Below are 13,998 nucleotides of genomic sequence, written 5' to 3' on the forward strand. Positions count from 1 at the left end.
TACATGAATATATCTTAAGACGTTTATATAGAAGAAGGCATACACACATCTTTCCCAAAGGTTTTTTTTTAATGTTAGTTATCTCTCCCCAACTTCCCCCATCTATTATACCCTCCCATATCCTGTTCTACTCAGCCCTCCTGCTGCATTAGTCTCCATTCTTCCTTCATCCCATCTGTGTTCTGAATTTATACACATTTTATTTCTGTCACCTTGGGCACCCTCCAAATGGAAAAGCAGGAAAACCTGTTCAATATACAATGGATTCTTTGTACTTTCTGTCACTAGATGAAATCCTATATATTAGTTTAGAATATCTTCTTTTGTAAATATTAAACATACTTCTTATGAAAGTCTATAGTGTAAAAGGGATTTTGTCATTATTCCTAGCAGCTACTTACTTCTGAGGCACTTAAAACAATTAAGCCTAACATATGAAAGGGATGATCTATAAAAAAAAAAGTATGGAAAAATGACTATGTGAACATCCTTTCCCAGTTCTCTAAGAATGCATACTGGATATTGCTCACAATATTTGCCCCAAAGACAAAGAAGTATTAGGTACAAAAGTTCTTATTTCTAGACAAAAAGGTAGACAATGATAGCATTCATAAAAAATGTTCAGTCACAGTCTCCACCCAGAGGTAATTCCAGATTAATAAACATCAATAGAAATACAATAAAAAGCCATAATTCTCATCCATGAATATCACCCTGATCTTTGCAATAATATTGAGAGTACAAGGTGTCTCTTTACATACAACAGCTTCATAGACTGAAATCAGAGCATAATTTGTAACAGTGCAGTATAATGAGGTTTGAAAAGCCAAAAATCTAGGTTCTGTTCCTTTTGTAGTGTCATTGGGACTCATTAAAATGTTCTATTTCTTTGTGGCACGTAACTGAAATATCTACAGTACTTAGAAAGATAAATATGGCTTGAGAATAATGGGCAAAATGATTAGAAGAGGAAGGAGAGAAGTAGCATGAGTTTCAGAGGAAATTACAGCAGTGGGAACAGAAGAAATGGTAAGAGACATGGAAGTATAGGATAGCAGCAATGAAGGAGAAGAAAGAAATGAGAGAAAGGAAGTTCCCTTAATTCAGAGTAATTCTTTTAGTTCTGATAAAGAAAATACAAAAGAGACATTAAAAGGGAGGTTTCAGCAAGGCTTCTAGTAAAATGGATACAGAAAAACAAAAGGAGGAGAATCCTCTAAAACACCAGCCTAAGGGCTGACTACATTGCAGTTGTCACAAACAGAAGTTAGAAGAGTGAGCTTTTGGTTAAATTTTTACATTTAACCTTAATCTGCACAGGAAAGTACAAGTTTGAAGTAGGAGAACGCACTAAAACGACTAAATGAATACAGAAACAAACATCAGACTATGGTATCAATCACACATTATTTCTATAGATAACAAAGCACAAGAGTGGCGAAGTCTATGAAAAAGTAAAAAATAGAGCAGAAAGAATTTTCATGAAAGGAAATTCCCCAATTTCCATTTAGGATGAAAAGAAATACAGTAAATGAAAAAATTCATCTCAATTATTTCTTACTTGCCAAATTAATAAGGGACCAAAAATTCCCTTAAGCTAACATAAAATGTGTCCCTCAGGACAGACATTCCTTGAGGGATCTCAAAATGATCAAGACTTTGTGATTCATCCAATATGTTCTATAAAAAGTTTTAAAAGATTTATTTTTGTTTTGATTCTTTTTTTATGAGTTTCTCTCTTCAGTAGCATACAAAGTGACTTCTAGCACTATGAATGTTAGTTGGTGGGGTGAAGGTTCTAGCTGCGTAATAGCTGGATCTCTCCATGTTCACTGACATAAGCATGGACAGCCAATAGGCCTTACCATCAGGATTTTGGGAACATTCAACAATTGTTTTGCCAATGGCCTGTAAGGTTTGGGAAGCCTGACTATAGGACCCTATTGGTCAATAATATGTCAATAAATGTAGTCCTTTCTTGGGAATAGATAATAGATTAGTGTGAGCTTACTCAAATTGATAATAATAGTGAACAATACAGTGAATATTTGTGAGTTATTTAGAGGTAATTACATTGGTATAGATTCTTGCATATTGATACAAAGTTAAATTAAATTGAATTGTATGCATGTATGCTTCTACCTCTGCTTAAAACATTTTTATATATTGATATTTATTTATCATATCACAATGGACATTTCTCCCTCTGATCAAGATACTTATACATTGTTTACATTTTGAGGTCATTGTCCTCATTTGTTGTACAGTTGATTATTTTATAATATTCTAATATAAAGTCTTAGTCTTTAAGTTATATAGGTATTAAAAATTATAGATTAAAAGTAATATATGTTTGTCATAGTTAGACTAATCAGGGTCTTTAGATACATAGAGATTATATTCTGAATAAATTGCTAATCTTCAACCACTTCAAAGAGCTGTAAAATATGGCATTTAAATAATTTAGGGTTCTGTTAAAGAGACACAATTGCTTCTGGCAGCTCTGACCTATTCCTGAGAGAATGTTGAGCACCAAAGACATTCCACTTGGAGCTTGTTTTCTTCTTGGCAAAACTGGCCTTTTGGCAAAGAAATGCCCATGCCTCAACCACTGACAAGGAACGTGGTATCCAAAAATTAATAAACATGACTATCAAATCTTGACAAGTCAGGGTAAAATGGCTTTAAAATTCATTCTGCCTATAAAAAATGGTCTGTCAGATATTCTAGACCTTAGCCAAAGTTTGTTGCTTCAACATTGCAAATGAGACTTTGGGTGATTGCCCAGGTAACCAGTTGTCTCTGTCATTTGTTGCACATTTTGGAATTTGCTTAATTGCCCTTCCTGCTTGTTCAAGTAATATTATTTCCGTTATTGGGTCTTCAATGGAGTTAAAGACTAGATAGTTGCAGTTACTTTTCCCTCATGACTTGGCCAAGTTATTTATTATACAAGAATTAAACTAGTTAGGATAAGATAATTATTAGCTATATATGTTCTTTTTGTATATAATTTTGTATTAGGATTAAAACTCTTTCATTTAAACAAAAGAGGGAGGTGCTGTAGGAAGTCGTACAGTTTCCTGCCCACTAGGGCATGGTCTGTTATACTATTTATGCCAATGTAGAGCATGCATCAGGTCTCTTTTCTGGCTACAGAATTCGGTTTCTGTTCTCCATTTCAGCAGAGGATTCTATTTTATGAGTCTGTCCCTAAATAAATAACTGTCTATTTTTCTCAATTTTGAGCTAGTGTGGGGTTTCTTTTATGCATTTTTCATCTTCAAGTAGAGGTTTTAGTTGCTGGCATAATATGTCTAGTTGAGGTATTGTCTTCAGCATTATATGGTGACCCCATTTAAATTCCCTTCATACATATTAGGAAATGTCTACAGTAGAAGGTTTTCATACGACTTTTCAAAAGGACTTTGGCCTTACCTGTCCCTTCCCATATTCTCTGAGAACTTCATATGTACATTCAATGTGGTTTGATTAATTCAACTCCCATTCCTTCTCTAGCTCCTCTTATAGCCTGTCTACCACATCCTCCTCTCACATTTATGTCCTCGTTTTATAATCCGCTGAGTCAAATCAGTGCTGGTTGTGTCATCATGGGTGCAGAGTCTTCAACTGAAGCATGGAATTCCCTGAAGAAAGCTGACTCTCCCAAGCCTAGTAGCCCTGTTAGTTGATACAGGAATATGAAATATGGAGGTTAGAGGGGCTCCTGAACCCATATCACTTTCTGAGGAATTATTGAAAGTTTATAGTTACTAGTGGGGAAAGAGTCATTTATCTTTAAGAATGTATCCCCTTTTAAGTCAGTCATGCTCAGTAGTTGACTCCAGATCTATGAGTATATGTCTAGCACAGATAAGACTAGATGGGTTGGTTAAAAACAGAGCAAACAAACAACAGATGACATAAAATTGGAAGAGATATAAAGGTAAGGAGTGGATTTGGATATGAGAAGAGTTAGGGGAAGTGTCAGGGCAATAATATCAAATTACATTGTATTATAGTTTCAAAATGTTAATAAAAATATTATGTTAATAAAGAATTTGAAATGTACCTTAAGCACATTATATAAAATATTATTGCAAGAATTGTTTTCTGTCAAACCCTAAGCTAGACATTATGATGAAAGTCTTTCAAATTTAAACCTCCAATGTACATATAGATAAACATGGAATAAATGTAGACAGGTTCAAGATTCTACTTTTGCAGAATAGCTGCCTCATCTCTTTCTTTCTTCTATTTGCATTAGGCTACATCATCCTAATTCAATGATAGCAAAGTATTCCAAATGGTAAGCCCTCCACTAAGACATACATCTTTCATTCACTCCTGTCTCCTTATAATCCTTTCATGTTCAACCAAATTGATTAGTGCTGGTTTAAAACACAAAGGTTCATGTTGTATTATATTTTAATAACTATAAAAGCATGATATTAACCAAGCTGAATGGCTCTGCATAACTTTAAATATTAGTCTGTAAATCTAGAATAAATTCAAATCTTATTTTTAATGCACTGAATTGGATTAATAATTTTTATGAAATATTAATTAACTAGGCAAAGATATATTACATTTTAATGCTATAGAATGTCACTTTAACTGTATATGAGAGTGTTACTTTTGTTTATGCTTCATTTGTTTAATGATGTAGGGATGTGTGTTTAATTATGTCAAAATGTGTTGCATCTGTTTTACCTTGCCTGCCTCAGGTACCTGATTGGGCTGATAAAAAGCCAAACAGCTCAAAGAGTGATAGGTGCTACCAGGCAGAGAGAATAAATCGGAGTTATGTGAGAGAATGCTCTTGTACCCTGTAAAGATTTGTCACTTGTATTGGTTTAATAAAATGCTGATTGGCCAGTAGCTAGGAAGAAAGTAAGGGTGGGGCAATCAGACTAGGAAAATTCTGGGAAAAGGAAAAATTCAGTCTGTAGTATTCACCCAGATGCAGAGAAAGCAAGATAAAAATGCTGCAATGAAGAAAAGTTACCAAGCCATGTGGCTATTCATAGATTAGTATTATGGGTTAATTTAAGAAGTAGCAGCTAACTAATAATAAGCCTGATCTAATAGGCCAAACCGTTTATAATTAATATGAGCCTTTCTGAGTTCCTTTGGGACCTATCAGCTATGGAACCAGGCAGGACAGAAACTCCAGTTAACATAGGAGGAGAAATCTAGGCTCAAGAGAGAAAAAAAGAAAAAGGAGGAGAGAAAGACACATCCAGGGAAAGATGCAGGCTGCTGCCAGTCAGCAAGCACAGAATAAGACATAATAAAGAAGTAAGAAGCCTAAAAGAGAAATGTGCCCAAGCTAGGCCAAGCATTTAACACTGATAATAAGTTTCATGATTTGGGAGCTGGTCGGTGACCCAAAAGAAAAAAAGTCAAATACAAACAATAGATGAGACAATGTAGGAAAACTGAGTAAACTTGAAGAATAAAAGCAGCAAAAAAAAAAAAGATGCTGTACATTGAGATACAGAGAAATCAATGAAAAATAATTGAACAAAGCTTCGGAGATCCCTCAGACACCCACAATTTGGATAGAAGAGAGAGTGTGCATTTAGAGGGAAAAAAATGAAGACACACAGCTAAGAACATCTATGTAAGAGATCATTGCTGCACAGTGGAATCATTGAACATTTTATATTCTTTGGTAGCAATTTTATTACCTAATTTACATAAAAACTTCTAAGCAGTTATTTGAGCAAGGTGATTAAAAGCTACCAACAAAACAGTGAAAACTACAGAATATAATGAGGTGATATAGTTTAGGACCTGGTTTGCTTTACATGGATATTTATAATTATTCATTAAACTACCAGGAACTACTTTATATTCAGCAATAAAATCAAAATATTGGCATGTGCATTGTATACTGTATAGATATGAATTAATAAAATTCAAAACTACCTTTCCCAGTAGGATAATTTTTATATTTATTAGATTTTTTTTCTCATATAAAGTATAGTCATAGCTTCTAATTTGAATATACTTGTTTCTGACGAGTCACATGTACAGGTAAAATGGCTATTTGAAAATCTAATCAGTTAAAAATTAAACCCATAATTTTCTTCAAAGGCCCAATGATACAAAAAATAGATGTGCAAAGCTGATGTTTCTTAATTTTTATTTCTTCATTAATTAATCCATGAAAGATTTTTTCTCAACCTGATCACAGTTTACTCCTATGGCTGATATATAGCTTTAATGAAGTGACTGGATTAAAATAAACTTTAAAAAATTATCAACACTCCTATACACAAATGATAAGAAGGCTGAGAAAGAAACCAGGGAAACAACACTCTTCTCAATTTTTATTTTTAATTGAGGAAGATTAATAAAATGGTTTCATAGAGGGATATATTTGGTAGTGATTAAATTGATTCATTTAGAATACCTATCACTCCACTCTTGCATGCAGAGGCAGAGCTTTCTTTTTGTCCCAAATGCCCAGTCCCAAATAATCACACAAAAGTTTATATTAATTACTGAATGTTTAGCCTACAGTCCGGGCTTATGACTAACTAACTCTCAAAACTAAATTAACCCGTTTCTATACACCTACATTTTGCCATGCAACTTCATGTTTTTACCTATTCTCTAAGGCATCTTGTTCCTCTGGCAACTGACTCATATCTCTCTCTTCTGACTCCACCTCTCTTCATCCAAGTCCTCAATTTTATCATTCTGCCTAACCTTATCCTGTCTTGCTGTAAGTCGAGGTCTCTGGCCTCCATTTTTGGAGGTCCCATCACTGTGCCTGCCTAAACCTTTACCCCTCCACTGGGAAAGGGGCAAGGCAAGTATTAAAACCTTGACCCCTCCCCCAAGAAGGGACAGACAGCCTGCCAAAACCCCAGTCTATTTAAACTGCTCCCCAGGAGGTTTCCCTGTGGCCTCCCCCCTCTCTGCCATGGTAGCACTTGCGACTACTTGGGGGCTTCCCAAGATCCCAGAAATCCCATTAAACCTGTGTTGTCATTTGGCATGATTGGGATTTTTGCATTGGCAGAGAGCTCGCTCACATTAGGAGAATTCCTAACCCTAGCCTTAGGACAAACAAGTTTTATTTTTAACCAATGGAATTAATGCAAATTCAAAGCATACAAAATGATCAACCTCCAGCATCTCCCCCTTTCTGTCTAATCAAAAAGTGAAGTTTTACTATGTTAACATAGTAAAATTCCATACAATAAAACAATTATCCAGTAAGATTTACAGTTACAATATCTATTTATATTTCACAGGTGAGCTTAAAGTTTTATATTTAAATCATTTTTATCATAACTAAGAAAAATTATAGCTATAATTATGTAGTCTTCCACTCCACCAAAGACTAGAAAGAATGAAATGTTGCCTAACTACAGAGTCATCAGGCTGTCTGGACAGTCACCAAATTTCTTTCTAATGTTGGGGCATCCATATTTGGTAGACCTAAGGGCTTAGAATATCTGAGACTTTTCTGTGAATCAGGGAACTCTGAAGGACTGTCATACTTTGTCTTGGAAAGCACAGCAGTTGCCTTTTTTTGCATCCTTCTGATCCAGTTTTGTGGCAGCACATAGAAGTGGAACTGTTCCACCTTGCCTAAACATCAGAGAGTTCAAACCTATTCTTGCTCCTTGAAGTTTATATGACAGGAAGTATGACCTAAGGTGTAACTAAGAGGATGTTTTGATCTAGGGTGAGGTTCCATGATGTTTTAGATATTAAGATGGTATTTACTTTGTTTGTTCCTTGAATCATGGTAAAGAAGTCTCTTGCCTTCTCCTCATTGGGTTGTGGTATGTAAAGGCTATGAGAAAAAAAATAAAGACAAGGTAAATCTGGATATATTAGTAAAGAATTTCAGTAATTTTGTTCCCAATGGAATATTGAGCATAAAACAAGCCTTCATTATCATTTCAAGGGCAGGGAATTGTGGAACATGTTTATGGCTCCTTGAAAACACAGTTTCAAATAATATATAAGGGGGAGTTATATCCCTAGTCACCACATAATACAATGAACCATGTCCTTTTTGTTGTAAATTTCTTGAATGTAGATGCCTGCAAGCAATCTGCCAAAGATAGATTTTTGGCATGAAGGCACAAGAGTGACCTTTGCTAAAGCAAAATGGAAAGATTCTTGCAATAAACTATGGAAGGACCAGACCCTGTCTTAATATGGAGCTGAAGGCATGATTGTGATTTTTATAGGAGAAAAAAAACACTCTGTGACTGACTGAATGTTTGGTGCAGTGGATGGAACAGAGGAGTGCCAGCTCCAATGATTTTAAGAATGCCGAGGTTCCCACTCCACAGATAATTCCAGTGGGAATGTTGAAACTGAGTTCCTGACCCTCAAATGTCATCATTTTACAGTCTGAGAAGGGAGGGACATCATGGTGATGGTTGGTGATTCCTGACTTCCTGCTAGACCTGCTTCGCAGACTTCTGGAACTATGTGAGTCCTATTCACTTTGGAGCTGGCCCAGTAACGCTGACTAAATATTTGACCGTGTATCTACAAAATACCTTGTGACACAAAGGGTAACTTTGCCAGTATGGTGTTTGACAAACAATCATAACAGTGTTCAATCTGCTGTTGAAATAGAGGACTTGTGGAACTGAGACATCAGAAATTTCCACTCTGGGGGAAAAAGATTTTGTGAAGCAAGCAAATACTATTATGGAGGCAATGTGTGACTCTCTTCAAAATATGAGAAGTGGCATAAAAGTTTTTGCTTCTACTCAGGGACTAGAAAACTTCAAAAATATCTTTGGAAGTTAGTAACAGCAATACAATTGGAGAGTAAAAAGACTCATAGCTCACCCACCACAGAAACATTTACAGGCAGTGGTGGCGCATGCCTTTAGTCCCAACACTAGGGAGGCAGAGGCAGGCAGATATCTGTGGTTTGAGGCTAGCCTGGATTACAAGAGCCAGTTCCAGGACAGGCTTTAAAGCAACACAGAGAAATCCTGTCTCAACACCCCCCCCCCCCAACAAAAAACCAACAAAAAATGCAGAAACATTTTCTTATTTTATTTTTGTTTAGGATGAAGTTATGAGAATTGTAGTTTCAACAATTGTGTGTTTATTATTACTTTTCATACTAGAATTATGTATTGAGTTGATAATGTTCATAATGTATCAGTTCATTATGAAGAAGTTACTGGTTAGAAAAAGGTTAGAGTTTAATCTGAGAAAAATTTGACATAATGCTAATGAGTCCTAAGATTTTATATGTCTGAAAAGACAAATTCGGACTTTGATGCAGCTAAAACGGCTTAAGACATTCTACTCCAGCTTAAAAAGGACATCCCATCTTGGTCATCCTTTACTCCTTTATTAGAAGGTATTGTGGTATTAGAAGGTATTTGCAATTGTGTATTGCAAAGCATTATCTGCTTGCCTATGATTATCTAGTTACTTGTGAACTTTTTAATGGAAAATTGGCTCAGAGGTGCATGGTGTCTAGTTACATACTCTTCCTTAACACTTTATGAACAGAAGCTGGTAGTCAATGAAGAGTAAGATCTTTTGCCCTCCAGGCAATCTAAGACAGGATATGCCTGACAGAATTTAAGTATTGATGATGGTTATCTCTGCAAGGTTGAAGAAAATAGCCTAAGATAGGAAGAGTTGCCTGTCCTGTGGCAGAAGATGAGGCTTCATTAAATCAGTTCACAAAAGGGGAATCTGTGGGAGCCCACAGAAGTGGATCGCTTACACTTTGATGAAAGGTCAGAGAGTTCAGACTTATTTGTGCTCCTTCAAGGTTATGTGACAAAGGTTTGACCTAATGTGTGGCTATTAAAAGAATATTTTGACTAGGGTGGTTACTTCTTGTTTTGGATATTAAGAAGGTAGTTACTTAGTTTGTTCTTTCTGTATTAGTAAAGAAGTCTTTTGCCTTCCCCCTCCTTTTAGTGTTGCTGTATATAAAGGCAATGAGAAATAAATGAAAGGAGAATCTTAGTATTTACCAGATGGCCTCCTGACTCTATCTGCTGTCTGTTTTCTATATCTTTCTCAATCTTCACTCTTTCACCCAAGCACAGGTGAAATTGTATGACCAGACCTGAACAGTTTGAACAGTAACTGTCAGAAATTGAGAAGAGGGCAGTTTATTTGCCCACATGCCTAGGTTTCACCATAAAGCAACAAACTACATAAGGATTTTCTTCAAAGCCCAGCATCCTTTTTGAAGTAGTGCTGCCATGAGCAGACATGCCTCACTGTTGAGAAAAGGTTAGGTTTTGAAATATATTAAATGCCATATTCTGTAGGTCTTTGAAATGTTTGAAAAATATCTATCTAAAATACATCTTTGTATATCTAGAAGATGTAACTAAAATGACTTTGTTTGACTATTATATATGATTAACTATATTTTTATAATTTTGCATTTCTAATTATATATTACATTTTTATTTGAACTGCATAAACACAATACCTTAAACAGGAATAAAAAAATATACATACAGTATAACAAATTTTCATTAATAAACCAAAATCTATATTACTGTTAAATATTTTAAGGTTAACAGTTGTTTTTTTGGATTAAAGTAGATTTAAACACCTACTCTTTTTCCATCATTTCTATATCATATCCACATTTCTGCTTTTAGAAAGAGATTGACTATGATCAAAAACAATTTGTAAACAATCCTCCTCAAATGAAACCAAATATTCATAAACAATATTTTGGAATTTGTCCTTTGTTCTCTAGACTAATTCCTGCTGATTGATGGGCACAGCTGAACTTTTAGGGACACTGAAAAAAATTTAAGATAATTGTTAAGTCTTGACTATTGAATTTTGTGAGGCTGGATCATCTCAGTTAACAGTCTGGAGGCAGATCTGAATGCTGGATTATCTGGACTATTATTTTCATGGGTGTATGGTCCCTTTGTTCTGAAAATGTATAAATGTTTAAAGGTAACATACATATCTGTATTAGTAGAAGTACAGATTGTGCATTGTACACAAGTAAGAAAAGGATAATTTTTTATTGTGTGTTCAAACAGTTAAAATATATATCATATATCTTGTAGTTCTATGTTTCTTTTATTTTATGTTTGCAATCATGATTTTAAGGGATCTTCCTCAATCAAACCTAATTTTCTTTAACCTGAAATGAAGCCATGGTCTCTCATTTCCTGTGAAAATAAAAAATAAACCTCTCTCCCAAAGTAATATGTCTTTTGACTTCCATACTGAATCAAGACTTTTTAAAATATATGGGTTGGTCTAATCAAACCACATTTACAATCATATTTCTCTTATCAGCTTTTGCTCCCTCATCAGCAGTTAAACAATTCAAAGACAACAAATTAACAAACAGTATCCAGACTCCCTATTTATTTTCCATGTTTACGTGGCTTTTTTTATATTAGTTTAACTGTTTTTTAAAGACTATTTTAAAACTATTTATTTCTTTCTGTGGCTATCTATAACATTTTTTTTCTTTTTTAAGCCTATACCATGTCTTTGTAGGACACACTGAATTCTTTTACAAAATTTTTTCATTGAAATTTGTCTTTATTGCATTTCTCTTTTTCTGATCACATGAGTCTTTAAACTGCTAACCTGCAATACAAGGCAAAAGCAGCAACTTTAGTGGCTGACTCCACCTAGCACTTTGGTCTGTGAAAGCTTAACTTCATGGCAGAGGAACTGGCAGGAGTCAGGATTACCACCCCAACTCTGAGGAGTTGGATGCCACCAAGTAATTAGTAGCATGCCACCAGCTACTCATAAACTCCACTTAAGTGTTTGGTAGCAGGACCTCTCAAAGGAGCCATCAGTTTTTGCTCCTAGCAACATCTCTTAAAGGAGCTACACCTCTGGTTGTCACAAACAATCATAACCCACTAGCCAATAGGCAGGCATCAAGAATTCCTGCTTGATTCCATTCTTTTATAAGCTTTACTAGGTTTTATGTGAAAATTTTGACCCCCACATTGGACTGACATATGTAAGTGGAGACAGAGCTTTTTTAAAATCCTGATCACGCAGTCCCAAATAATCACACAAAAACATACATTAATTACTGAGTGTTTGGCCTATAGTTAAGGTTTATGACTAACTAGCTCTTACAACTAAATTAACCTGTTTCTATTAATCTACATTTTGACACATGGCTTCCTGGTTTTACCTGTCCTCTAGCAGTTCTTCTTCCTCTGGTACCAGGCTCACACCTCTCTCTTTCAATTCTGTCCCTATCCCTCTTCATGGGCATCCTCAAATTGATTGTTCTGCCTAAACTTACCCTGCTTGCCATAGGGCAAACAGTTTTTATTATTAACCAATGGGAGTAATACATATTCACAGCATATAGAATAATCATCCCACAGCACACACTCTTACCATTTCTTCATGAAGACATCTCAAGTCTATTCTTCTAGTGGTTTTCAACTATAAATTATTGACTCTCCTGAGAACATATTCCTCTTATCTGAAACCTTGAACTGCATAATTCCCTAATCCTCTTTTCAACATAACCACAACTTCTAAACATAAAATTTTCAGTCCATTTGACTTATCATATATACACTAGAAGCTTCACTGTGGCCAAATGTCTTCCCAGAACGGGACCAACCTGCCTGTTTATTTTTCATATTCATTATTAATATTCCTCTGAGAAAAAACTGCTGAGACCAAGCATATGTCAGTGGTATCCCTGAATGGAGGCCTAGAGAGGCTATTGCAGTTGAAGCCTGCATTGCCTTGGAGACCCTAAGAAGTTGGAGATGGCAGAACCTTGGAATACCTGCCATGGAAAACTGATAACAAGAAGTGGAAATAGCCCCAGAGAAAGAAGTATGATGAAGTCGACAAAGGTAAAAGAAGTTGGAGATCTGAAGAGTGTTTTTGACATCAGACATTGTGATGCAGAGTGTGAAGTTTTCCCAGCGCATTTTCAGTCTTGCTCTGGGCTAGTATTTCCTCACTGGTTTCTATAGAAGGGGGCCACTTGTTTGTTTCTAGCTGCTCAACCCCGAAATAATCACACAGAAACCTTATTATTTACAACACTGCTTGGTCCATTAGCTCTAGATTCTTATTGGCTAACTCTTACCTCTTAATTTAACCCATTTCTATTAATCTGTATATCACCACGTGGCTGTGGCTAACCGTGTAATGTTCCAGTATCTGTCTCTGGTGGGGCTACATGGCTTCTCCTGACTCTGCCCTTATTTCTCCCAGCATTCAGTTTAGTTTTTCCCACCTACCTATCAGGCCAAGCCAGTTTTTTTTATTAACCAATGGTATTTACAGCATACAGAGGGAAATATAGTGAACTATTTCTAGTTAAAACAAATGCACTGCATATTATTTATTATGATGTTTCACTTTTTGATTCTATATATAAATAACCCAGTGTCCATATTTATGAACTATAAAGAAAAGTTGTCCTTTGTAAACAAAAAAACAGTGAGAAAAATGTTTATCTCATTCAAATACATTTAAATTTTTTTATTCTGATTAATAATTATTTCCTTGCATTTTACAAATTAAATCAAATCTATGCACTGGGATACAGGGAATTGGTAAAATTCCCTGCTATATTTTATTGTCACATCCACGGAGGCTGTTTCCTTGTCAAAGAGCATTCCTTCTGCTCTACAATTCTTCTGCACTATGTTCCAGGAAGTTGCCTGCCCCTTGAAGTGAGGGAGTGTAATGTAGATGTCCCCTTTACAGTTTAGTGATAGCTGTCTCTCAATTCACTACCCTCCAACCCTTATAACCATTAGGCAAACTCCTTTTTGAATGTACTAATAACTAGTTTCTCTCAACTCATAGGCAAAAAATGTTAGCAGACAGCATCTGAGGACTATAACAAAGACATTTCCACTTTGTTCTAATCTCCTGCATGATGACCTTGCCCGTATTTTAAAGGTGCATTGTTCTGTGACTTTCTTCTGTTGTGTCACTGTAAAAAAACCTCTAGAAAATTGTTACAGAATGTGGAACAGCCTG

This window comes from Myodes glareolus, chromosome 4, assembly GCF_982192425.1.
Source record: "Myodes glareolus chromosome 4, mMyoGla1.1, whole genome shotgun sequence".
Taxonomy (NCBI): Eukaryota; Metazoa; Chordata; class Mammalia; order Rodentia; family Cricetidae; genus Myodes; species Myodes glareolus.